The 24,531-nt window shown below is 41.3% G+C and overlaps 5 long non-coding RNA genes across 8 annotated transcripts; all 5 read right to left on the bottom strand.

Moving 5' to 3' along the window:
- Nucleotides 1–7,157: 7,157 nt before the first annotated feature.
- On the bottom strand, nucleotides 7,158–11,856 carry LOC106971056 (uncharacterized). Of its 4 annotated transcripts, none has more exons than XR_001429605.3 (6): nucleotides 11,152–11,856; nucleotides 10,683–10,748; nucleotides 9,777–10,580; nucleotides 8,116–9,673; nucleotides 7,651–7,769; nucleotides 7,158–7,376 (listed from the first exon to the last, which is right to left on the bottom strand). It is a non-coding gene; the product is annotated as an uncharacterized LOC106971056 (long non-coding RNA). The 4 variants fall into 4 exon arrangements; XR_008290013.1 differs by having other exon boundaries at nucleotides 8,116–10,404; nucleotides 10,513–10,580; XR_008290014.1 differs by having other exon boundaries at nucleotides 8,116–10,580; nucleotides 11,152–11,389; nucleotides 11,479–11,856.
- Nucleotides 11,857–11,875: 19 nt separating this feature from the next.
- Nucleotides 11,876–14,871, bottom strand: LOC128311554 (uncharacterized). Its single transcript, XR_008290011.1, has 3 exons — nucleotides 14,408–14,871; nucleotides 12,733–13,697; nucleotides 11,876–12,612 (listed from the first exon to the last, which is right to left on the bottom strand). It is a non-coding gene; the product is annotated as an uncharacterized LOC128311554 (long non-coding RNA).
- A 32-nt stretch (nucleotides 14,872–14,903) lies between these two features.
- Nucleotides 14,904–15,663, bottom strand: LOC128311553 (uncharacterized). The gene is made up of 3 exons (XR_008290010.1): nucleotides 15,454–15,663; nucleotides 15,131–15,200; nucleotides 14,904–15,023 (listed from the first exon to the last, which is right to left on the bottom strand). It is a non-coding gene; the product is annotated as an uncharacterized LOC128311553 (long non-coding RNA).
- A 28-nt stretch (nucleotides 15,664–15,691) lies between these two features.
- On the bottom strand, nucleotides 15,692–20,229 carry LOC128311552 (uncharacterized). The gene is made up of 4 exons (XR_008290009.1): nucleotides 20,084–20,229; nucleotides 19,641–19,704; nucleotides 19,457–19,534; nucleotides 15,692–18,588 (listed from the first exon to the last, which is right to left on the bottom strand). It is a non-coding gene; the product is annotated as an uncharacterized LOC128311552 (long non-coding RNA).
- A 498-nt stretch (nucleotides 20,230–20,727) lies between these two features.
- LOC113597699 (uncharacterized) lies at nucleotides 20,728–23,400 on the bottom strand. The gene is made up of 6 exons (XR_003418481.2): nucleotides 22,276–23,400; nucleotides 21,998–22,066; nucleotides 21,711–21,897; nucleotides 21,321–21,537; nucleotides 21,183–21,216; nucleotides 20,728–20,913 (listed from the first exon to the last, which is right to left on the bottom strand). It is a non-coding gene; the product is annotated as an uncharacterized LOC113597699 (long non-coding RNA).
- Between the last annotated feature and the right edge of the window lie 1,131 nt (nucleotides 23,401–24,531).

Here is a 24,531-nt window from a genome sequence, read left to right as displayed (position 1 = left end):
TCAAAATGCAATCATCATATATAGCGTTTGGTATCTGCCTTCTTTCACTTACTGTAATGTTTTTGAGGTTCATTCCCATTGTACTAGGTATCAGGAGTTAGTTCTTTATTGTGAAGAGGTGTTCCCTTGTATGGATATACCACAACTTATGGGTTACCTGCTGGGAGACTTTGGGATTCTGTCTACTTTGTAACAATTGGTTTTTAGTGCCTTGAACAGGTTTTGTAACAATTGTTTCTTCCAGGGTCTTGAACAGGGCCTGGCACCGAGTAAGTGCTCCATAAATAATTTAAACCACATGCACAAAAGAATGTCCTTCCGGTGTGCTTCAACTTGTCCTTGCAGCTCCAGTTAATTGCCGAAATGGATATTTTGCAACCATGATAAGCTAGGTTTTCAGAGAATATTTGATCGTGTCCAAGAACGAAGATTGCTGATAAGATAGGAGGCAAAAAGGGGAAGTGTCAGCATGCAGAAAGGCCTAGTATGCGTGGAGAAGGATTCTAATAAAGAACAACGGATATAATGTCTTTGACGTTACATTCGGTGCTTTCCATGCTTTCCACATTTTTGCCAATGAGGACGTAAGATGTTTGTCTTGTCAAAAGTGTAATTATAAAGAACACTCTGCCTCAATGTTCCTTCCTCCGTCAAGCCTTGGCCATCCCTCCCAGGCAGGATCAATTATTTCCTCCGTGAAGGCAACACATCTCAATGGCTTGTAACTACAAGATTTTCTCACTCTTGGGTCTGCTGGTTGGTTAGGTGGGGTGCTACGCCTCAGGCCGGGGTTGACTAGGCTTCTGTCATTTCTTGGTCTCTGACCTCTTGAGATGGTCTTCTCCCGAAGAGGTGAGCGCAAACACAGAGGTCCGGAACTGGCCCGCTGCTGGAGGACGAGAGACTTCTCTGAGGGAGGACGGGTGCGCTCAAAGATGGCCTATCACGCTGGAAAATTCTTGCCTGCATGGCAATGCCGTTGGAGGCTCTTACCCCTTGACCCCCTCCACTTCCTCCCTCTCCTTTCTGTGAGACCCACCAGCTTTGCAGAGACCCTGCCTGCCCCCTGCGTCCTCACCTCCATCCTGCACAGGAACCGCCCCCCGGGAACCGCCCGGCACCACTTGCCCCTCGTTGCATCTTGCCATTTGCTTCTTGGTGGATCCAGCCCGAGAGGCTATAGAGCGTCTAGAAAAAGCGCCTATGGTCTTTCCTTTTTCTGGCATTTGACCTCGTGTCTGCGCCAATGAAATAAACTGGCCGATAGATCCGAGTAGACATGTGCATATGTCTTCCTAACTAAAAGGACCCCGGGTCACTTCAAAATAAAAGCACAGCCATTGCCTTCCGAGAAGATCAACTGTGGAGCAGCTAGGCACCTGCTAGGCTTTCGACTCTGTGCAGGGCTGGTTCCCAGGCCTAACGAAGGTACCAGAGAGCAAGCACCGGGAGAGACCGCCATGTAGAGTCAGCTGGGAATTGGGGGCGTTGAAGTCAATCTTACCAATGGCGTATCACTAACTCCAGCTGGATTTGGCGACTTGGAGACACCTTTCCGGCAAGGTGATGATACAGAGCAGGGTTCCTCAACCTGACCACTATTGATATTTGGGGCCGGGCCGTGCTTTTGGGATGGGGGCCGTCTTGTGCATTGTAGGAAGTTTCTGGCAGCATCCTTGACCACCATACACCAGATGCCAGTGTTACTCCATTGGCCTCTCAAGTGAGGACAACCCAAAGGTCCTCTAGGCCCTTGTGAAATGTCCCAGGGGGGTGGGGAGTGGGGGGACAAAGCCACACCTGGCTGAGCACCATTTAAGTCAAAATGGCCACGAATGAATCTTACCATTGTATGATGCCTGTGTTGCTGCATTTTGAATGTGGAGATACTGTTTTTCCAGGTGTTTCTTTTAAGGCTTTTCTGTTTGGATTTCTGGGCTAGAACGAGGAAACGGAAGAAATGCTTTTGAGGACCTTGTATTCTCTCATATCCTTCCTTCCTTCTTACTCACACTTGCTTGGGCGTTTTGTTTGTTTTCTTTCCTCTTCCTATTGAGAAATAACTATTGTCTTACCGAATTGACTTACGCTTGCGGTTTATTTTCCCAGTGCACTAACTCAATCAACGTACACTTTTCCATAACAAATAAGAAAAAAGACCTTTTGACATGTGGTTTTTACTTGCTGGCCTTCATTTCAAAAAGCATGTCCAGGGGATTTCATTTTATGAAGCATCACAAAACACTTCATTTTGCGAGCATCAATAAAGTTCCAAAGGTAAGTGCTAAATACTCAGAACTATACATGGAAAAAAGCAAATGTTACAATGTTTTAACTTAAAAAATTATTTTTTTACGCTTAATTTTAATTTTGCAATTACAATTTTGAAAAGAAAAAAAAAAAGATCTTCAAACTAAAAGAAATTAAGTATTGCCCAATACAATCTTATCATTTTAGAGACTAGGGAAATAAAGCTCAGAAAAATGTGACGACTTTGCTTAAAGCCACAGAACTGGTTAGTAGCAGAATCAGAGCTTGGATCCAATCATTTGATTCACTGAGTGAGCACTCTATACAACAAACCTGTCCAACCTCTCCGGGCACAGGGACGATTTTTTTCCCTCACTCAGTTACCCTAAATGATGTTATTCTCAATAATCTGGAGACATTGAGAGATTCAAATGAACACATTCACTGTGAATGTGCATGAAACAACAAAAAAAATCCTCTGTAGTACATATGTAACGTATTAAAGTAAATGTACAAAAAAGTAAATGTATTTTGTACTTAGTACATACGTAATGTACTAAAAAGTAAATACATTGCAGCTGAAAATACAAAAAAAAAAAAATCATCTTTCAGGTGGAGGACTGTTAGGCAGAAGACCCCGGGACTTCGGTTGCCTTGAGGACTTTCTGTGGCTTGAGGGCAAAGCAGTTAACTCAGTAAGCATCCTCTTGGCCTAAGCCTACCCGGGAGCCAAAGCTTAATTAGTGTTTGTAAAACATTTTTGAGATGGAAAACACCATTAGCTCAAACCACTGCTATGAAAAGTGTTACTTTCCAAACCCCACCGACACACTAGCATCTGTCTTAACTAGTCCTGGGGGAGACAGAAAAGACTAGAAGTACCAAAGGGGGACGGAGATGATGGAGGTCCTAGCACGACTCCCGGCGCCAGGCAAGGTGATGCTTGAGATAATGATATATTCAGCAGCTGGCTCGCTGTGTGTAGTCCAGCTATCCAGAGCAGTCTTGAGCAACCAATTATTTGAGCGAATAATGGAAAGGCTTCTATTTGTTTTCCGCCTTGGATGTTGCTGAAATGGGAAATCGATTTCAAACCCAGAGTGAGAACCAGGAGACAGAGCTAGCCAGCTGGTGAGGGTGAATCTGCTGAGATTCAGAGAGTAAGGGAACTGGCCGGAGGTCATGAGGGCCCCAGGAATGTCCCAAATGAGGCTCAGAAGTCTTGGTGGCCTCCCCGCAGGGCGCGGCCCTTTTCTGAGTCAGAGGTAGAGAGGCAGGGAGCGGACATCCATTTTCCGGACATGGTTTGGGGCAGAGAGCCCATGGATTTGAGGAGCTTGGAATTCATAAAACCCAAAGGCAAAGCAAAGCTGAACTGAGGACGTGTCCCTTCCTCTGAGCTGACCTGGTTCTGTGAGCAAAGTGACCTAGAACCTGGCCCTCGCTTCAGCTTCTGCAGCCTGGCACCCGTGTGTTGCATACAACCCATGTGGCCAAGTGTTGGGCCTTGGGAGGCTAAGCATAGCAGGAGGGAGGTGTGCCTCTGAGCTGTACCACTTTAAAATGCCTCAGGAGGAGCGTGGAAGCTGCTGGAACACCCATCAAGGACCTCTACCAGATTGTGGAGCCCTGCTCCTCCCTCCCTGTCCAACCAATTTCATGGAGGAAGCCATGGGAGGAAACCAAACCCTTGGGAGGAAGTTTGCCCCAAATCGCCACTCCCTTGCGTCTGGAGACTTGTCCCAACTACGTTTAAACTGCAAAATCCAACAAATGGCGGAAATGAGGCGAGGGGAAGGGGAACGAACTTGTAAAAATTCGCATTTGTTTGCAAGTCTGTTCTAACGTCCTAAAATTGCATGCTTTGATGTATTTTATCCATTAATACTTTGGCGGGGGCGGGGGGGGGGGGAGTTGTAAAGGTTTCTTGAGAATTTGAGCTTAGTAGTAAGCTTGAAGTCCTATCATAATGGACCTCCCGTGCCGGTGTTGGTAATAACTGGGCATGAGTTGTCATTAAGTCGTGGTCCCTCTGGCATTACTACAGGAGCCACTGGGATTTAGGTTTCAGAGTGCCTCATCAGGTACGGATGTGCTGTACTGTGACATTGAATAAACTGGGCAAAGACACACAAATTAAGTTACTTTGTTCTTTCTCAAAGACCACCCACTGCATTTCAAATGGAAGTCAAGTTCCTTGCCGCGATATACAAGGCCTTGTGCAATCTGGTCCCTGTATATCCCTTGGCCGCACCCTCCCTTCGTGCGCCGCACTCCATCTGTCCTGCCTCTTTCTGTCCTCCCGACACATCTACTTGCATTTTCTGTCCCCAGAATGCTTACCTTCTCAATCTTCACCTATTGGCTCCTTCTTTTCACTGTTTTAGCTCTCCTCAGAGAGACCTTCCCTGACCGACCACTCACACGAAAGAAGTCCCTTTCCCCAATTACCGTCACCTTACCTTATATTCTTACAGCACTTATTTTTCTCATTAAAGTAGGTCCTGTGTATTGTCATATCCACGGTGTCCATTTCACGTAGTGCCCAGAATGAGATACCCTTGAGAGCGAGAGCGATTAATAATTATGCTGGGATCATGGAAATGCTGACATAACGGGGCCACCAGATGTATGGGTCACTGGAATGGGAACATACTAGAAAATGTAATCTTCCTTAGGGCATGGATGTTGTCTGGCTTCTTCACCCGTGATCCCCAGAGCGTGGAACCGTACCGACTACTGGTAGGTACTTAAGTGTTGAATGAAGGACTTCTAGGGGCACAGGTTTGCATGTTTAATTTTTCCTGGTCATTTTTGCAATTTGCTAGATATTAAAATATGCACATATCTATTTACAATTTTAAAAGAAATCAGAACACAAAATTATATTGACCTTATAGTAACTATATACTATGTATTCATATGGATGATTAGTTTTTCCTTGGCTCTTCATGGGTTTCACTGGTGGTTTAATAGTTGGCTTTTTCAACGTCTTGTATCTCTATGGCAATATGGCCTGAATTTTCAAAAACTAAAAGAAAAAAAAAAGTGGGAAAATGAATGTCTCTTCAGGTAGCATATTGGACCCTGAGCTATGTCTCCGGCATTGGTTTACCTGCTTTATGAATTAGACGAACTCATATGCGTCTGGCCAGAACCAAGGTACCCCTGCCACATTCTGTGCCAGCAAAATGTCCACTCCTTTGCCCTTCTACCTAGGACTTAATTCCAGTAAAAGTTAAACATACTGTTACACTGGATGATGGGCCCTGAATCATACATCCATGTTGCAAGAAGTCTGGGAAATGGAGTTTTAGCTTTCGTGACTTCACACACAAGAAGAATGAATGGTGGTTGAATGAACTGATCCTTAATCATCCAACCTGTCAAGAAGTACTCATTTACTTAGAAAAATACTGAGTGCCTACTGTGTGCAGGGATGGGGGTGAAGATATCTTGTCACGTTTGTTTATCTTAAATTTCTTTCTCCAACATTATTATCATCCAATGTTGCAGATTCAACCCTTTACTTCTCTTTTCCTATGGAACTAGACCTACCAGGTCTTGCTCTGATATATGTTCCATTGGGTTGAAATGGAGAGTGGTGGCTCCATACTTAGATGAACAACGGTTGTAAATGGATCGCAGAACGGTTCTATCAGAGGAGAATGGAAGTTCACAGGGATCCCACTCGGCTGAATTGCAATTCAGACTAGGTTGTTTCCCTTCACTGGAGACATCTGTAGCTGGGGGTTTAGGACGGAGACCCAGGGACAAGGAGAATTTTATACTGACTACATGAACAAAAAAGCAAAGTACACGATGAAGAGTCTGGCCAATTGGACGTACATTTCCTGAGCTATATTGATTCTAACAAGCGCCTGGACGCTTGCTTTATTGCTTTTTAATTGGTCTCAGGTTTTCAAACCAGGAAAGCAGGGTAGTGGAAAGTGCACTTCACAACTAGACAGCTGTGTGACCTTGATTAACCTCCCCGTACTCTGCAAATTCTTTTGTTTTTTAAAGTTTATATATTTATTTTGAGAGAGAGAGAGCATGCAAGCAGGGAAGGGCAGAGAGAGAGAGAGAGAGAGAGAGAGAATATCCCAAGCAGGCTCTGGGCCATCAGTGCACAGCCCGATGTGGGGCTTGAACTCATGAACCATGAGATCATGACCTGAGCTGAAAACAAGAGTTGGACCCTTAACTGACTGAGCCACCCAGGCACCCCAATGATCATCAAATTCTTACTCAGCTCTCATTTTCTATATGGTAATGATATAAACTAATTTAATAACTGAAAATTAGGTAAGAGATATTCAAGTTCCCCATTAATCTCTATCACGATTCACATATTTTTTTCTAACATACCATCTAATGCCTATTCATATCAGGAGGGTGATACAAATGTTTTTTTCTCCAAAATATGTATACCAATATTCTTCTTCCTTGGTTACCCCAACCCCTTTTTTTTAAGTTCTTTTTTTAATGTTTATTTATTTTTGAGAGAGAGAGAGACAGAGAGAGAGAGCACGAGCATGAATGGGGGAGGGGCAGAGAGAAAGGGAGACACAGAAGCTAAAACAGGCTCCAGGCTCTGAGCTGTCAGTACAGAGCCTGACGTGGGGCTCGAACTCATGGACAACGAGATCATGACCTGAGCTGAAGTCGGATGCTCAACCGACTGAGCCACCCAGGCGCCCCCGCCCCTGCCCCCCAACCCTTTTAATGAAGAATTGGGTCGACAGCCTAGTTTTCCTTGTGTGGTTAGGAATAACCACATTTCAGATGAAGTGTGTCTGTATCGATGGCCCCAAGATATTAAAATATTTCATAAACGTGAGCCTAAGACGCCTGGTGCAAATGTCATTATGGAGAAAGTGAATCAAGAAATGGATAGAACAAAATACAATTTTGAATAACATTTACTAGTCATTGAATGTCAAAATTCTTTTAATAAATTATATAGTTCCAAAAAAAAAAAAAAAAGCATTTCATTTCTTCCATCTTCACAGCCACCAATGTTGACGGAGATGCCATCGTCTCTTGAGTGGATATGTGCAAATTTCTGTCATCATTAGTGTGGTTAGGACCATCACCATCTCTTCCCAGAATACCTTAAAAGTCTGAAGAGAAATAACATGTTGTAGATACAGGGTATCTTACCTGGATACCTGCAAAATCTCGTGGTAACTAACATGGTTAAGGCCATACCACTGCTTATCTGAACAACTAAAATATCCTAACGCCACTAGCACGGTAAGGGACAGATCAACTCTTACCTGGATACATGCAAAATTCAAAGGTCAGCACTCTGGAGACAGACATAAGCATCATCTGCCCGCGGACCAGTAAAAGCCCCCGGGCCACTAATATAATCAGACAAATACCGTCTCTTACCTGGATACCCAGACATGTGCAGGGGAATCAAGATCATGGCAGGGGCATGTCGTCTCTTGCTTGGATAACTGCAAAATCCCATGATCGTTATCTGGATTAGGGACACATTACCTGGACACCTACGAATTTCCAAGAAAAACACCTTAGTTAGAGACACCTTCACAGTGTGACAGGATATCTGCAAAATGTCCCTGATCACTGCTTACAACTTAAGAATACTTAAAAATAAACATGGTCACTATGTTGGCTTAAGAACACCAACAACACTGTCTACCTGGGTATCTGCCAAATCTCATGAGCTCTAACTGTGGTATAAACACCATTAACTTGAACGCAAGCAAAACTTCGCCTTCAATACCACTTGAGGTTCTCCCCAATTGTTTAAGGATAATTCTATAACCTGGACACCTAAAAACCTACTGAGCCCTACAGACTTAAAGGTAACCATAAAATTTATCCAGATACCTGCAAAGCTCCAGGGACAAGACCCTTGAATAGAGACATGATCTCCTCTTGAGCGGGTGTCTGTAAAAATACAAATCAAGAGATGATGGTTCAACTGACAACAATACGTATTGATTTATTTACTCATTCATTCATTCATTCATTCGATTTTATTTTTTGCTTTTTCTCATTTTAGGAATTGGAGCAAGATTTTTTTCATAGGCAGCTATTGAAAATGGAAAATCTTGCTCCATGATCATTTTTTCACTGGGATTGTGTTTGAATCCCCTTACATATGTATTTTTTAAATTTTAATTCCAGCAAAGTTAACATGCAGTATAATCTTAATTTCAGGCATACAATACAGTGATTCAACAATTCCATACATCACCCAGTGCTCTTCGTGACCACAGTAGGTAATCTGGGATTTTTCTGGTATCTAATCAAGACAGGATGTAAGGCCTTCCATTATCTCTTGATTGGGTTCTACAAAAATTCATGGCAAAAACTGTGTTAGGAATACATGTATTACCTGAACACCTGCCAAATCCCATCGAATTTATGAGGCTTATCAAATCTACCTAGAAACTTGCAGAGTTCAAGGTCAGCCTCCAGTTAAAGACACAATACTGTCTCGACTAGTGTTAAGAATCCGTGATCAATAAATAGGAAATGGTCAATAACTTACCTGGACACTTGTGTTATCTCTGTCACTACTGAGGTTTTACAAATGTTGTATCTAAGCTTTAAAATAATAAGGGCTGGGGCACCTGGGGGGCTCAGTCAGTTAAACGTCCTACTCTTGATTTCGGCTCAGGTCATGATCTCATGCTTCGTGAGTTGGAGCCCTGCATTGGGCTCCGTGCTGACACTGCAGATCCTGCTTGGGATTCTTTCTCTCTCCTGCTTTCTGCCTTTCCTGCACTCATGCTCGCTCTCTCTCTCTCTCAAAACAAATAAATTTAAAAAATTTTAAAGAAAGGGCTAATGCTTACTAGCATTGACTAACAATATCATTTCTTAGCCGAATACTTGCAAAAAACACACACAAAAAAACCCCAGCAACACAAAGTTAGAAGCACCACCCGTACTTACATAGATAGTCTATTGCATGGAAAAGGCTATCATCATCACTTACCCGGATACAAACAAAATCCCTTTCATCATCTTTATGAAGCTTACCATCGTATCTTAACAGTGACCTGAAAAACACACTTGAACAGATGTGATATGACAACACTTTTATTACCTGGACCCTGGTAAGAACCTTGTCCCTTGTATCACTGCGGGACTCATTAAGTCTACCAGTAACCTTAGGTAGGCTGATCTCACCATTAGAGACACGATTATCTCTTAATTTACAGTCTCTAGAATTGGCAAGATTCTTCCTTCTTACCTGAATTCCTGCAACAAAATCATGGTAATAAAAAGTGGCAGCACATGTCATCACTTACCTAAATACACGAAGATCAGATGGTCCGTGTCATGGGTTAGGGCCAGAGCAGCACTTACCTTAATACCAGTCATGTCCCCCCCATTAACTGGTATAGATAGACTCATTGTGATCTCTTGGCATGTTCTGAAAAACATACTGTGGTTTACGTTTGGGACATGTCTCATTCTACCCATGCACCTGCAAATTCCCTGGTCACTTGTATCCTTTGGAGACCCATAAACATTACCTGGACACTTCCAGAACTCTGAAGTTAAACCCTAGTCAGACACACTTTCCTCTCTTGAAGGGATACCTGCAAACATTCCATGGTTAATAATGCAGTTAGCAAAATATGATACGTGACTTAGATATCTGACATACCACTATGAGTGAGAAATACACGTTATCTCCAGATAAGCAAACAATAAAAACTGCTTGCTAGTATTATTAGGGTCAAAAATTAATTAAAAAAATGTAATTTATTGTCAAGTTGGCTGACATAGAGTAGTATATAGTGTACTCTTGGTTTTGGGGGTAGATTCCCGTGATTCATCGCTTACATACAACACCCAGTGCTCATCCCAGCAAGTGTCCTCCTCAATGCCCATCACCCATTCCCCCCCCCCCCCATCAACCCTCAGTTCATTCTCTGTATTTAAGAGTCTCATAGTTTGCCTCTCTCCCTCTGTGTAACTAGGTTTTCCCCCTTCCCGTCCCCCACGGTCAGGGTCAAATTAATTTAACTTCTACTTGCCAAAAACAAGGGAAGGAGGAGTCTTAAAAACAATTACATAGATAGTTGAAAATAAGAACATCGATGAGTTAATATTATATCATCTCATACCTTTGTACTATCAAAGAGCTGAACAGGGTACCTGGAAAAATATATGGTAACACAAGTGTTAGGGACACCATCGTCACTTATTTACATGTATGAAGGTCATATGATCTGTACTGTGGGTTAGGCCCACATTATCACTTACCTCAATACCTGCTATGCACACATCATTAACTACCACTAACTGGCTCATAGGGAGGTCTTCACGTGAACCTGAAAAAAAATTGTGGAAAATGTGTTTGGTACACATCTTATTCTACAGGGACACCTGCAAATTCTTTGGTCAACCGTATCACTGAAATTCATCAACGTTACCTGGATAGCGGCAGAAATCTGAGGTTAAACCCTAGTAAGAGACACCTTCCTCTCTTGAAGGGATACCTGCAAAAATCCCACAGTCAATAATGCGGTGATGGACAGTATGATAAATTACCTGGATATCTGCCTATCTACCACTATGGGTGTATAAAAACACATCATCTCTGAATAAGAAGATGCTAAAATCTCATGCTTACTAGTACTATTTGGGTCAAATTAATTTCTGAACTGCACACGTGCCAAAAACATAGTTAACATGGTATTGAAAACATCATTTGCATATATGAAAAACAAGCAGCTCTCTATTGAGTTAATGCCACATAATCTCATACCCGTATGCTAGGAAAGGACTTAACAGGGCACTTACAAAAAACACAAAGTGACACTCTGTTAGGGAAACCATGCTCACTCAGATATCTGAAGATCACATGGTCTGTAGTGATGTAAGACCCACTTTATCACTTACTTGGTTACTGGTAAGGTTCTGTTAATGACGATTTTTAGGTTCACCGTTATTTCATGACTGCCAGAACCTGAAAAACACGTTGTAAAAAAGCTGTCCATAGAGACACCTTTTCTACTAGGATACTGCAAATGGCCTTTTTCATTACGCACGACCCAACATTTAACTCTGCCTGGATTCTTGCAGTACTCCAAGGTCTACGCCATGGTCAGAAACACCATCATCTCTTTTGAGATGACTGCTAGAATTGATAAAACACTATCATTTTGTACCTGAATACCTGAAATAAATCACATAGTAGAACAAGTTTAGCCCATCAATATCACTCACCTAGATATGTGACTATCAGATGGTCTGATGTGGTGAAGGTATACGTCATAACCTATCTGGATACCAGAAATGTCCCCCATTAACCATTGATTTCATCTTGATCTTTCGGCAGGAATCTGAAAAACACATTACGGATGTGTAAAAAGACAGAACTTGCAGCAAGAAACCTCAAATTAATTACCTTAGACGCTTCCTTCATTAGTAGAACATCAATTCCACCTAAATATTTGCAGTATTCCAACCAAGGTCAAGATCATGATCAGATATAACAACATTTCATTATGAAACACATGCAAAATTTCCATGGTTACGGCTAGGGTTAGAAACATCATGATCACTACCTAAATATGGCAACCCCTCATCACGCACAAGAATAAAATAAAATTTTCTGTAAAATATAAAAAGAAAAAACTCAGGGTTTCCAGAATTGGTAAGGACTATTTCCTACCTGAATACTTGCAAAGAAAAATGGTAACAATTGTTAGGGAAACCTTCATCACTTACCCAGCTAGATGGAGATCGGATGGCCTGGTCTAGGCCCACGTCATCACTTACCTGCACACTAGGAACATCCCCACTGATGAGCAATGTTAGATTCATCAATTCGTGACTGGAAGCTGGAAAGACATTACGAGCGTGTGTTGAAGGACATAGCTTTTTCCTACCAGGAAACCTGCAAATAACAGTGTTCACTTCATCATCATGAGACACATCAACTCTACTGGATACTTACAGTAATCCAAGGTTAATACCAGTATCGGATAAGACCATCAATCTATGATTGGACACCTGCAAATAGCCTATGGGTAGGACTTTCACGGGCAATATCATGATAAATACCTGTATACGTGCAGTCCCTCAACACTCAGAGGGTTAAAAATGAACATTTCCTGAAATACAGAAAGCAGAGAAACAGGGTCTTTGGAATTGGTAAGGACTCTATCATTTCTTACCCGCACACCTTCAAAAAATTCATGGTAACAGGAAGTGTAAGGACACTCAGCATTTACCTCGATGTATGAAAGCTGGATGGTATGTGCTGTGGTTTAGACCCACAGGATCACTTACCTCCATTCCAGCAATGTCCCACATTCATTATCATTGATAAAGTCACCGTGAGGTCTTGACGTTAACCTGAAAAAAACACATCGTGGAAAATGTTTTGAGCACATGAATTATTCTGCCTCCACACTTGCAAATTCCCTTGGTCACCTGTATCATTTTGAGACCCATCCATATTACCTGGATACTTACTTGCAGAACTCCAAGGATAAACCCTGTGAAGAGACATCTACTTCTCTTGAACGGGCACCTGAAAAAATTTCCAAGGTCGATAAAAATGATGACGGTAATAGAGTAAGTTACTTGGATTATACATCATCCCTAAATAAGAATATTAAAAATCTAATTTTTACTCGTATTATTAGGGTCAAATTAATGTTTCTTAAAAAAATTTTTTTTTACTTAAAAAAATTTTTTTTAATGTTTTATTTATTTTTGACAGAGAGAGAGAGAGAGAGACAGAGCACAAGTGGGGGAGGGGCAGAGAGAGAGGGAGACACAGAGTCCGAAGCAGGCTCCAGGCTCTGAACTGTCAGCACAGAGTCCGACGCAGGGCTCGAACTCACGAAATGTGAGATCATGACCTGAGCTGACATCGGTCGCCTAACCAACTGAGCCACCCAGGCACCCTGACTATACTTTCTTCAGAAGAAACTGAAGAGACACATAGGACAGAGATGCTCAAGGACATGACTTGTTCTACCAGGACACCTGCTGACAATCCTTTGCACTTCCATTATTATGGAGCACATCAACTCTACCTTGACGTTTGCATCAATTCAGGTCAACACCTTCATCAGAAGAAGGCCATCATGTCTGAAGCAGACTTCCTGCAAATACACTGTGGTTACTACTGGGGTGGGAAATTAACAGTTATGGATACAATCAGCTCTCAAAACTCACAGGGTTAAACGTTTATCTCTAAAATGTGAAACGTATAAAGTCAAGGTCACTAGATTTGGTAAGGACTATCTCTTACCTGAACACCTGTAACAAAATCATAGTAACAAGAAGTGTTAGGGCCATAATACCTTACCTGCATATAGAATCAGATGATCTGTGCTGTGATTCAGGCCCACATCATCACTTACCTCCATACCTGCTATGTGCCTCATTTACCACGATGGATATACTCCCCATGATGTCTTAACCTGAACCTGAAAACACAGCATAGAAAACTTGTTCCATGTACATTTTATTCTACTTGGACAATTGCAAATTCTCTTGGCCAGTGTATTATTTTGGGACCCCCTTCAACATTACTGGAAAATACGCAGAACTCAACAGGTTAAATTCATCTTTTGAGTGGATGCCTGTAAAAATCCTATGGTCAGCATCATGGGTATGGAATACATGACAAATTAGCTGGATGACTGACTGTAGGTCCATTGGTATGAGTGTAAAAACACGTATTATCTCCGAAAAAGGAGACGGTAAAATCTCATGCTTGCCAGTGCTGTTAGGGACAAGTTAATTTCTGAACTGTGTATAGGCCAAGAAGACTAATATAAAGGTTTAGGAAGCATTAGTTACCTATATATCTGAAGATATGAAATCCCTGATGATTTATTGTCACATCACCTCAATTTTATACTAGCAAAGAACTTAATGAGATTGTTAATAGTAGAATAACTTACCTAGATACCTGTATATGCTTCCATCACTGCTAAGTTTAAACACCCACTGAATGTTAAGCTCTATAGTACTAAGGGCTAATGCTTACTACTAACATTGGTTGGGACAGTATCATTTTTCAACTGAATCCACACAGAAAAACATGCTATCCCACACGTTAGGACCATCCACGCTAACCTAAATATTTGAAGACTGGATTGTGTGTAGGGTGTTTTAGGCTCCTATCTTTTACCTGGCTGCGAGCAAAGTTCTGCTCATGGTCATTATGAGGCATACCATGATTTCTTGACCGGAACCCAAAAAACACATTATGACAAAGGTGACTATGGACATACTTCTCCTCTCGGGACCCTCCAAATAACCTTGCTCAGTTTCGTCAACGCAGGACCTATCAACTCTACCTGGATTCTTGCAGTATTCTCCAGTCTACACCACTGTTAGAAACACCATCATCTCTTGAATGTTTGCCAGCAGCAATACCACAGTTACTACTGTGATGCACAACTTTGTGATTATTACGTGGATACCCACAAATTGATCAACACTCACATGGTTATACACAAGTTTTCTCTAAAATAAATAACAGTAGGATAACATGATTGCCAGAATTATTAAAACATCATTTCTTACTGGCAAACCTTAAAAAGAATCTACAGTAAAACAAGCTAAGGCAATCAACACCTTACGTATTACACACACACACACACACACACACGCACGCACACACACACACACATGGAGAGATCAGAGGGTCTGATGTGGTAAAGATACACATCACCGCTTACCTGGACACAAGAAATGTCCCCCATTACCGACCACTGTTAAGTGCTTCAGGATCTTGAAGGAACCTGACAAATACATTATGATATATGTGTAAAGGGATGTGACCTGCTGTAAGCAGAACACCTCTAAGGCACCTTGGTCACTTTCGCTATTATGAGAATATCAACTCTACCCGAATGCTTGCAGTACTCCAAGATCAAGACCATTGTTGTCAGGGAAGACAATATTTCTTTACAGGACACCTGCAAAATTTCCATGGTCATTGCTATGGTCAGAAGCTTCATGATAAATATCCCTTAACACTCAAAGAGATCCCTTAACACTCACAGGGCTAAACAGACATCTTTTCTAAAATACAAACGCTAACAACTCACACTTTCTAGAATTAGAAAGGACTATCGATTCCTACCCCAATACTTGCAAAGAAATCATGGTAACAACTCTTAGAGACACTGTTATCCCTTACCTAGGTATCTGGAGATCGGGTGGCCTTACCTGCATATCAACAGGATATCTGCCCCTATTAATGACTGTTGCTAAGTTCATCCTGAGGTCTTGACAAGGATCTGGAAAACACGTTACGAAATCAGGGTTAAGGGAAACAACTTTTTCTACCATGACACCTGTAAAAAAGATTGTTCACTTCATCATTATAGAACAAACCAACTCTCAGTACTTGTAATTAAAAGTTAGCAACAACGTCAGAAAACTGTCAGTGTTCGGATGCTTCTAAAAATTTTTTTTTTCAACGTTTATTTATTTTTGGGACAGAGAGAGACAGAGCATGAACGGGGGAGGGGCAGAGAGAGAGGGAGACACAGAATCGGAAACAGGCTCCAGGCTCTGAGCCATCAGCCCAGAGCCTGACGCGGGGCTCGAACTCACGGACCGCGAGATCGTGACCTGGCTGAAGTCGGACGCTCAACCGACTGTGCCACCCAGGCGCCCCTCGGACGCTTCTAAATATCATATAAATAGTACTACGGAGGGAACACAAGATAAATACTTGGATGTATGTAACGCCTCACAGTGTTCAATATAAACCTTCCTGAAATATAAAAGTGAAAACTTGTGTTTTCTACAGTTGGTAAAACCATCATTTTTTTCCCCGAATACTTGCCAAAAAAAAAAAAAATCACGGTAACGAGAAGTGTTAGAACAATTAATCACTTGTCCATGCATATGCAAATCAGATGGTCTGTGCTGGGGTCCACATCATCACTTACGTTCATACCTCCAGGGTCTCACATGAACTACTACTGACAGACTCACCGTCATGTCCTGAAGTGAATCTGAAAAACACATTGTGGAAATTTTGTTTACGTCTTATTTAACCCATACACCTGCAAATTCCCTTGGTCACTTGTATTCTTTTGGGATCCATCGACACTACCTGCGTACTTGCAGAACTCCAAGCTCAAAGCTAGGAAGAGACTGGTTCCTCTCTGCAGGGATACCTACAAAAAAGCCACGGTCAACAATACTGTGACGGACGATATTCTCAATTACCCGAATACCTGCATATCCTTCTATTGCTACTTGTTCTAAAAAATACAGTATCTCTGAACAAGGATAAAACTCTCATTCTTACTAGTATTTTAGCAATACACTGATTACTTAACAGAATACATGCCAAAAACAATGTGAATACTAGAACCTGAAACACATTAATATGTGGGTATCTAAAAATAAGAACGTCTCCATTGAGTTAATGTCACATGATTGCATACCTGTGGGCAAGCAAAGACCTTAAAAGGGTATCTGCAAATGAACACAGTAACACAGTGTTAGGGACACCACCCTCACTTACCTAGATATTGGGGATTACATTGGTCTGCAGTGTAGTAAGACCCACTGTATGACTTACCTGGTTACTAGTAAGGATGCGTTCCAAACCGGTGGAAGGTTCACTGTGTTCTCTTGACAAGAACCTGTGAAAGCACAAGCAACAATGGGTTTGAAATGCAAATTATGCTACTAGAACACCTGAACATAACCTTTTCACTCCCATTACTATGGAACACATCAACTGGAACTCTGCCACATTCTGTGGGTCCTACTGGGGTGTGAACTCCACGACAATCACCTGTACAAGAACCATCCTTCGACACGAACAGGGCTATAGATTTTCTCTAAACATAAAGGTGAGAACTCACGGTTTTCATTACTGGTAAGGGCTACATTGTCTCTTACCTCAACACCTGCAGGAACGTAATGGGATTGAGAAATGTTATAAACATCATCACTTACCTAGCTATCTGGAGACCAGATGCCTGAGGTTTAGGCCCACATCCTCTTTTATCTGCCTGCTTGCAGAAAGTTCCCCATTACTGACCATCACTAGGTTCGTCGTGATGTCTCGACAGGAACCTGACAAACACACTGCGAAAAACGCGTTTGGTACAAGTTTATCCTGATGGACAACTGCCAATTCCCTTGGTCATTTGTATCATATTTCAGGACCCATCAGTAATACCTGAAAACTTGCAAAACTCTGAGGTCAGCCCCTAGTAAGCGCCACCTTCCTCTCTTGAAGGATTATCCACAATAATTCCACGGTAAGTAACACAGCGATGGACAATATAATGAATTATCTGGATGTCTGAAAGTCCCACTATCAGTCCAAAACATATTATCCCTAAACAATAAGAAATTCTCAGGCATATTATGATTGTCAGGGACAACTTAATTTAACTGCATACGTGCCTAACACTAGGTTACTGTAAGAGCCTGAACAATATCATTAGTCACAAAGAGCTCTGAAAATAATGTCTATGTCAATGTCACATCATCTCATACCTGTTTACTAGCAAAACCTTGATGGCTTATCTGCAAAAAGATGAGAACACAAATGTTAGAGACCTCATTCTCACTTGCTTTGATAATGTGAAGATTAGATGGTCTTAACGGTAAGTAACACTCTATCCCTTCACTGGTTACTAACAAGATTTTGTTCATGACCGTTATTACGTTCACAGTGATTTCTTGACAGGAACCTAAAAAAAGAGGTGTCAAAAATGTGTGTAAGGCAACAATGTGTTCTGCCAGGGGGCCTGTAAAGAATTTTGGTCAATTTCCTCATTGTGGGAACCATCAACATTACCTGGATCCTGGCAGAACTTCATGGTCTACATGGATATTAGAGACACCATTACCTCTTGACTGACCACCTGGAAAAATCTTATGGTCAATACTGGGGTATGAAGCCTGGATAACTTACCTGCATAGATCTCGGTCACTATTTATGTTCAACACACATTAAACATAAGCTCTTACGTATTGATTTATTTTTAAGTAAGCTCTAGGCCCACGGTGGGGCTTGAACTCACAACCCATGATCAAGAGTCACATGCTCCACGGATGGGCTAGGTGCCCCTAAACTCTTAAGCCTGTGAGAGCTAATAATGCTTACTAGCCTTGTCTGAGGTACTATTTTTACATACACACACACACAAAACCAAACAAAACTGTGGTCACACAAGTGTTAGTGATATTATCGTCACTTACCTAGACATCTCAAGACAGAAGGTCGGTGGGGATGCTTAAGGCACATCACCACTTACTGCAAGACAAGGATGTCGCTGGTAAAAACCATTAGGAAGCTCATCACCATGAGCTCTTGATGGGAACCTGAAAACCATATTGTGATATGTGGGCAGATGGACACATATTGTCCACCGGAACACCTGCAAATGACCTCCGTCCTTTTCACCCTCATGAGACACCTCATCTCTCCCTGGATACTTGCAGTTGTCCAAGGTCTACGCCACTGTTAAAAACACCCTCACCTCCTCACTGCTGTCAAGGGACACAGGGTTACTACTGGAACAGGGAACTCCATAATCATTAGGTGGACACCCATACATCACTCAAAACTCACAGGGTTAAACATACATTTTCTTGAAAAAAAGGAAGGTACGTGGTTATGAGTATTGATAAGGATAGTCGCATTTCTAAACTAAATACCTAAACTAACAGACAAATGGCCAGCAAGAGAAATAGGGCAACAAAAAGCTTAGGCAAGCTAGGACTTCCTTAGGTATAGGACAGATGGCATGTACTGTGGGTTAGGCCCACTTTGTCACTAACCTTGACATTGGCAATGTCCCACGTTAACTACCAATAATAGGCTTACCTTACCGGAATGTTCTGACAAGAACCTGAATGCCACGTTGTAGAGAGTGAATCCTTTTCCCTCTACACTTGAAATCTGTCTCGGTTACTTGTAAAACTCTCAGGTTAAAAAGTGAGGAGGACCTACCTTCTCCTCTTGATGGATACTTGCAAAAACTCCATGGTCAATAATGCTATGATAGACTATGGAATAGAATACCTATATCATTCTATCACTACAGGTATTAAATACACAGTATCCCCAAATAAGAACACAGAAAATTACACTCTTCCAGTGTTCTTAGGGATGTATTAATTTCTTAACAGAATACATGCCAAAAATTAAGATAAATGTAACAGTCATGAACATTAATAATGTAAATACCTGAAAATGAGAATGTCTCTAATAAGAAAACGTCACATCATCTTGTACCGTTTAGTAGCAAAGACCTTAACGGGATACCTGCAAACAAACATGGTAACACAAATATAAGGGACATCACCCTCACCCACCTTCCTATGGAAGATCACATGGTCTGGATGGTGGTAGAACCCACTCTATCACTCACCAGGTCAAGAGCAAGCTTTCATCAGTGAATACTGTGAGGTTCACTGGGTTTTCTTGACAAGCATCTGAAGAGACACATAGGAAAAATATGTTTAAGTACACAACTCTTCTACCAGAACACCTGCTAATAATCCTTTTCACTTCCATTATTATGGAACACATTAACTCTACTTTGATGCTTCCATTAATCTGGGTCAACACTTTTGTCAGAGAGACCATCATGGACTCCTGCAACAATATGGTGTTTAACTTGGCATGGAAACTCCTTGACAATTAGGGATACATTCAAATGTCAAGACTCACAGGATTAAATGTAAGTTGTCTCCAAAATTTAAAAAGGGTAAAGTCATGGTCACTTAGACATGGTAAGGACTCGATCATCTCTTAGCTGAACACCAGCAACAAAATCATAGTAACAGAAGTGTTAGGGACACAATCACTTACCTACACATTAGGATCACGTGATCTGTGCTGTGGTTTAGGCCCACATCACCACTAATCTAGATACTTCCATATGCCTCACTAAATACGATAGCTGAGCCTATCAATCAGGAGAGCTTCACATAAACCTGAAAAACACATTGTGGAAAATACGTTCAGCACATACTTTCTTCTATGTGATCGGCTGCAGATTCCATTGGTCAAGTGCATCATTTTGAGAGGCATCACCACTAGCTGCATACTTGCAGAAGTCCAGGACTAAACCCTGGTGGGAAATACCTTCTTCCCTTAAAGAGATACGTGTAAAATTTCCACATTCAGGATTATGAAGACGGACAATATGATAGATCATCTGGATACGTGCAGAACCTCTCATCAGGGGGAGTGTAGGAAACACAATCCCTGAACAAGTGTACAGCGAAATATCGTTTTTACCAGTATTATTAGGGACAAATTAAACTACTGCCTATAAGCCAGAAGTATGTGTAACGGAAGAGTATTCAGATATCAATAATCACATGCATATTGGAAAATAGGGATGTCTAATGAATTGACGTGACATCATCTCATGCCTGTGCAACAGCCAAACTTGAACATGATACCTGCAGAAAAGACATGTTAACGCTGTGCTCAGTGTTTGGGACACCATCCTCACTTACCTAGACATCTCAAGAACAGCTGATCTCAACTAATTGGTGACATCCACAATATCACATAGCTGGTTACCGGAAAGTTCCTACTGACGACCACCGTCTATCACTGTGGTGTCAAGACTGCTAGAATCTTAAGAAACATACTTATAACAAGCAAGTGGCAGGATACAACTTGTTAACCTGCAAAAAGAAATAGTTTATTTACAAATAACCTGGGTCACATCCGTCATCAGGGAAAACAGAACACGACATGGATCTTGGTAGAACTTGAGCTCAACACCATTGTTAAACGCACTGAAATCTCTTCTAGAAAAAGAAGAGAACGCTCATGGCCAAGGAGATGTGCAACAGGGGAAGTTCCCCGGAAATGCACATCCCTTTATCACTACTGAGGTTAAATACACATTATATCTAAATTAAAAAAAAAATGAATAAGGGCTCATACTTACTGGTAATGGACAGTATCATCTTTGATGTGAATACCTGCATAGAAACATGGCAACAGAACAGTTAGGTATACTGTCTACCCTCACCTAAATATCTGAAAATCCATTCGTAGGGTGCTTAAGACCCATATCATCACGTACCTGAATATAAACTAAGTCCCATCAATGACTATTTGGAAATTTACCATGATCACTTGATGGTAATTAAAAAACACTTCGTGAAAAATGTGTCTCCTCTTCTACTAGGCCACTGCACATCATCTTGTTCATTGCCATCAGCGCAGGACCCGTCAACTCTTCCTGGATTGTTGTAGTCCTTCAAGGTGATGCCGAAGACAGACACACAATCACCTCTTCCCTATTCACGTGGAAAAACATCAAGGTTACTACTATCCCACACAACTCCATGATTATGGCTATTCACATCCGAATTCACCTAATACTCAAATAAGTAAACATACATTTTCTCTGAAATAGAAAACACTAGAACGGCATGATTTCAGTAACTGGTAAAATGCTGTCATTTCTCACCTGATTATTAAAAAAAAACCAAAACACATGCGCTAAGCAAGTTTAGTCCATCGATAACATTCATCCAGATAGGAGAAGATCAGATGGTTTGAAATGGCGAAGGTGAACATCACCACTTGTCTGGGGAACAGAAATGTCCCCAGAGAATCACTAGTGCGGTTTTCATCACAATCTCTTGACAGGAAACCTGGAAAACACATTACGATACATGTGTGAAAGGACACAGCTTGTTCTACCAGGATACCAATAAATAGTCTGGGTCACTTCCATCATTATGAAAGCATTACCTCTGCTCGAATAGCTGTAGGACTCCAAGGTCAAGACTATTGTCAGGTAACACAACTTCTACGGAGCACCTGCAAAATTTCCACCATCACTACTGTGGTTGACACATACTGACAAACACCTGATATGTGCAATCCCTCATTAGAGTTAAACGAGACTTTTCTCTAAACATCGAAAACCCGTGGATTTGAGAATTAGTAAGAGATCTGTCATTTCCTACCTGAATACCTGCAGAGAATTCATGGTAACGACAAGTGTTAGGGACACCATCAGCACTTACCTAGCAGTCTGAAGATCAGATGGTCGGTGCTGTGGCTAAGGCCTACATCATCTCTACTGTGACATTAGCAATGTCTTATGTTAGCTATCATCAATAGGCTCAGTGTGATTCAATGATACGAGTCTGTAAAAAGAAAAACATTGCAAAAAATATTTTGGGCGCGTCTCATTCTACCACTACACCTGCACGTTCCCTTGGTCACTGTATCATTTCAGGAACCATGGATCCTTGCAGAACTCCAGGGTCAATCTCTAGGAAGACGCACCTTCGTCTCTTCAAATCACTTATACTAATTCCATAGTCAATAAAGTAGCAAAGGACAATATGAGAAACTTCCACGATATCTGCAAATTTGTAACTGCTATGTTAAGTGATCTTATTTCCAAACGAGAACACAAAATAATCGTATTGCTACCAGCATTATAAGGGACACACTAAACTCTTAACTGAATACATCCCATAAAAAAAGTAAACTGAAGAGACTTGAAGTGATAAATTATGTAGATACCTGAATATAGAAATGTCTTTAGGGGTACCTGCCTGGCTCAGTCAGTGGAGCATGTGACTCTGGATCTTACAGTTGTGAGTTTGAGCCCCATGGAGGGTGCAGAAATTACTTACAAATAAAATCTTTAAAACAAAGGTCTTTAATCAGTTAATATCACACCATCTCATACCCGCACACTAGCAAAGATACTAACCTGATACCGACAAAAATAAAAAAATAAGTCACATTAACACCAATGTTAGGGATAACACCCTCGCTTACCTAGATACTCAAGGTCACATGGTCTTCATTGTAGTCGGATTCACTTTGACACTTACCTGCACAAGGGTATGTGAACCATTTTCAGTTCACCCTGTTTTCTTACCAGGCACCTGAGGAAACACACAGAAATGTGTTTAATATACAATGCGTTCTCCCAAGACACCTGCACGTGAACTTGTTCCCTTCCATTATTATGGAACACATGAATTCCACCAGCACACTTGTACCAAATCAAGATCAATGCACTGTTTTCAGGAGAGACTAACACTAGTTAACCGAATACCTGAAAAAATCCTATGGTTTCTACTGTGGTGAGTATACGATACAATTACCTAGACAGGATCAATTTGTCGATACTTACAGGATTAAGCATAAATTTTCTCTAAAATATGCAAAGTAGAGACTCATGGTTATTAGAATGGCTAAGGAATCTGTCATTTCTTTTATTTCCCTAAGTTTCTTTACTTATTGTGTGTGAGAGAGAGAAACAGACAGACAGAAAGGGTTCGCCAAATTTACACACATTATTTCCTGACTACACATCTCTAAATTGTCATGGGTACAACTGTGAGGTGGAAATCCAGGAATTACCCAGAAAAATGGAAATTACTCCACACTCACATAGTTAAACGTATATTACCTGTACAACAGGACAGCAGGATAATGATTGCTAAAATTAGCAAAACACTATGATGGCTTGTTTACCTGAACATCTGCTAATAACTCACATAGTCAAACAGGTTTCCACAATCCAGCATCATTCACCCAGACGGACAAAGATCAGAAGGTCTGTGATGTGCCTGTCCTCACTTACCTGCACACCAAAGATGTCCCCCCTGTTAATGACTTCTGGTTCATCATGGTCTCTTGACAAGAACCCAAAAAACATTTTTTGAAGTATGTATGAAGGGATACCACGTTTTTTTTTTTTTTTTTTTAGCCAGAACATCTGCAAATAACCATGGACACTCTATCATCACAGAGCACATCAAGGATCCTTCGATTAATTCAAGGTCAACACCAAGGTCAGATAACATCATCATTTCATAACAGGAACCTTATAAAAATCCCATGGTTACTTACTGGGGACAGAACATCATGACAATTGGTTGGATACACACAATCCGTCAACACTCACAGAGGTAAACATAATTTTTCACTTTAATATAAAGTGTGAAAAACAATGGTTCCCAGAATTGGATGGAATCTATCCTCTATGATTTGAATACTATTCAGAAGTGTGTTAAAAAGAAATATTAGAGATACCCATCACCTCTTATGTCTGTATGTGAAGATCAGACGATCTGTGCTATGAATTAGGCCCACATCACTTACCTCGGTAACAGCAACGTCCCATGTTATCATTGGTAAGCTCACAGTGAGGTCTTGACATGACTCGAAAAACACATCGTGAAAAAAGTGTCTGGTCCATGTATCATTCTACCTCTACACCTCCAAATTGCCTTGGTCATTTCTATCATTTCAGC

This window comes from Acinonyx jubatus, chromosome X (assembly GCF_027475565.1).
Source record: "Acinonyx jubatus isolate Ajub_Pintada_27869175 chromosome X, VMU_Ajub_asm_v1.0, whole genome shotgun sequence".
NCBI classification, from domain to species: Eukaryota; Metazoa; Chordata; class Mammalia; order Carnivora; family Felidae; genus Acinonyx; species Acinonyx jubatus.
Note: the sequence above shows the minus strand (reverse complement) of the source record. Positions and strands in the feature narration are given on the sequence as shown.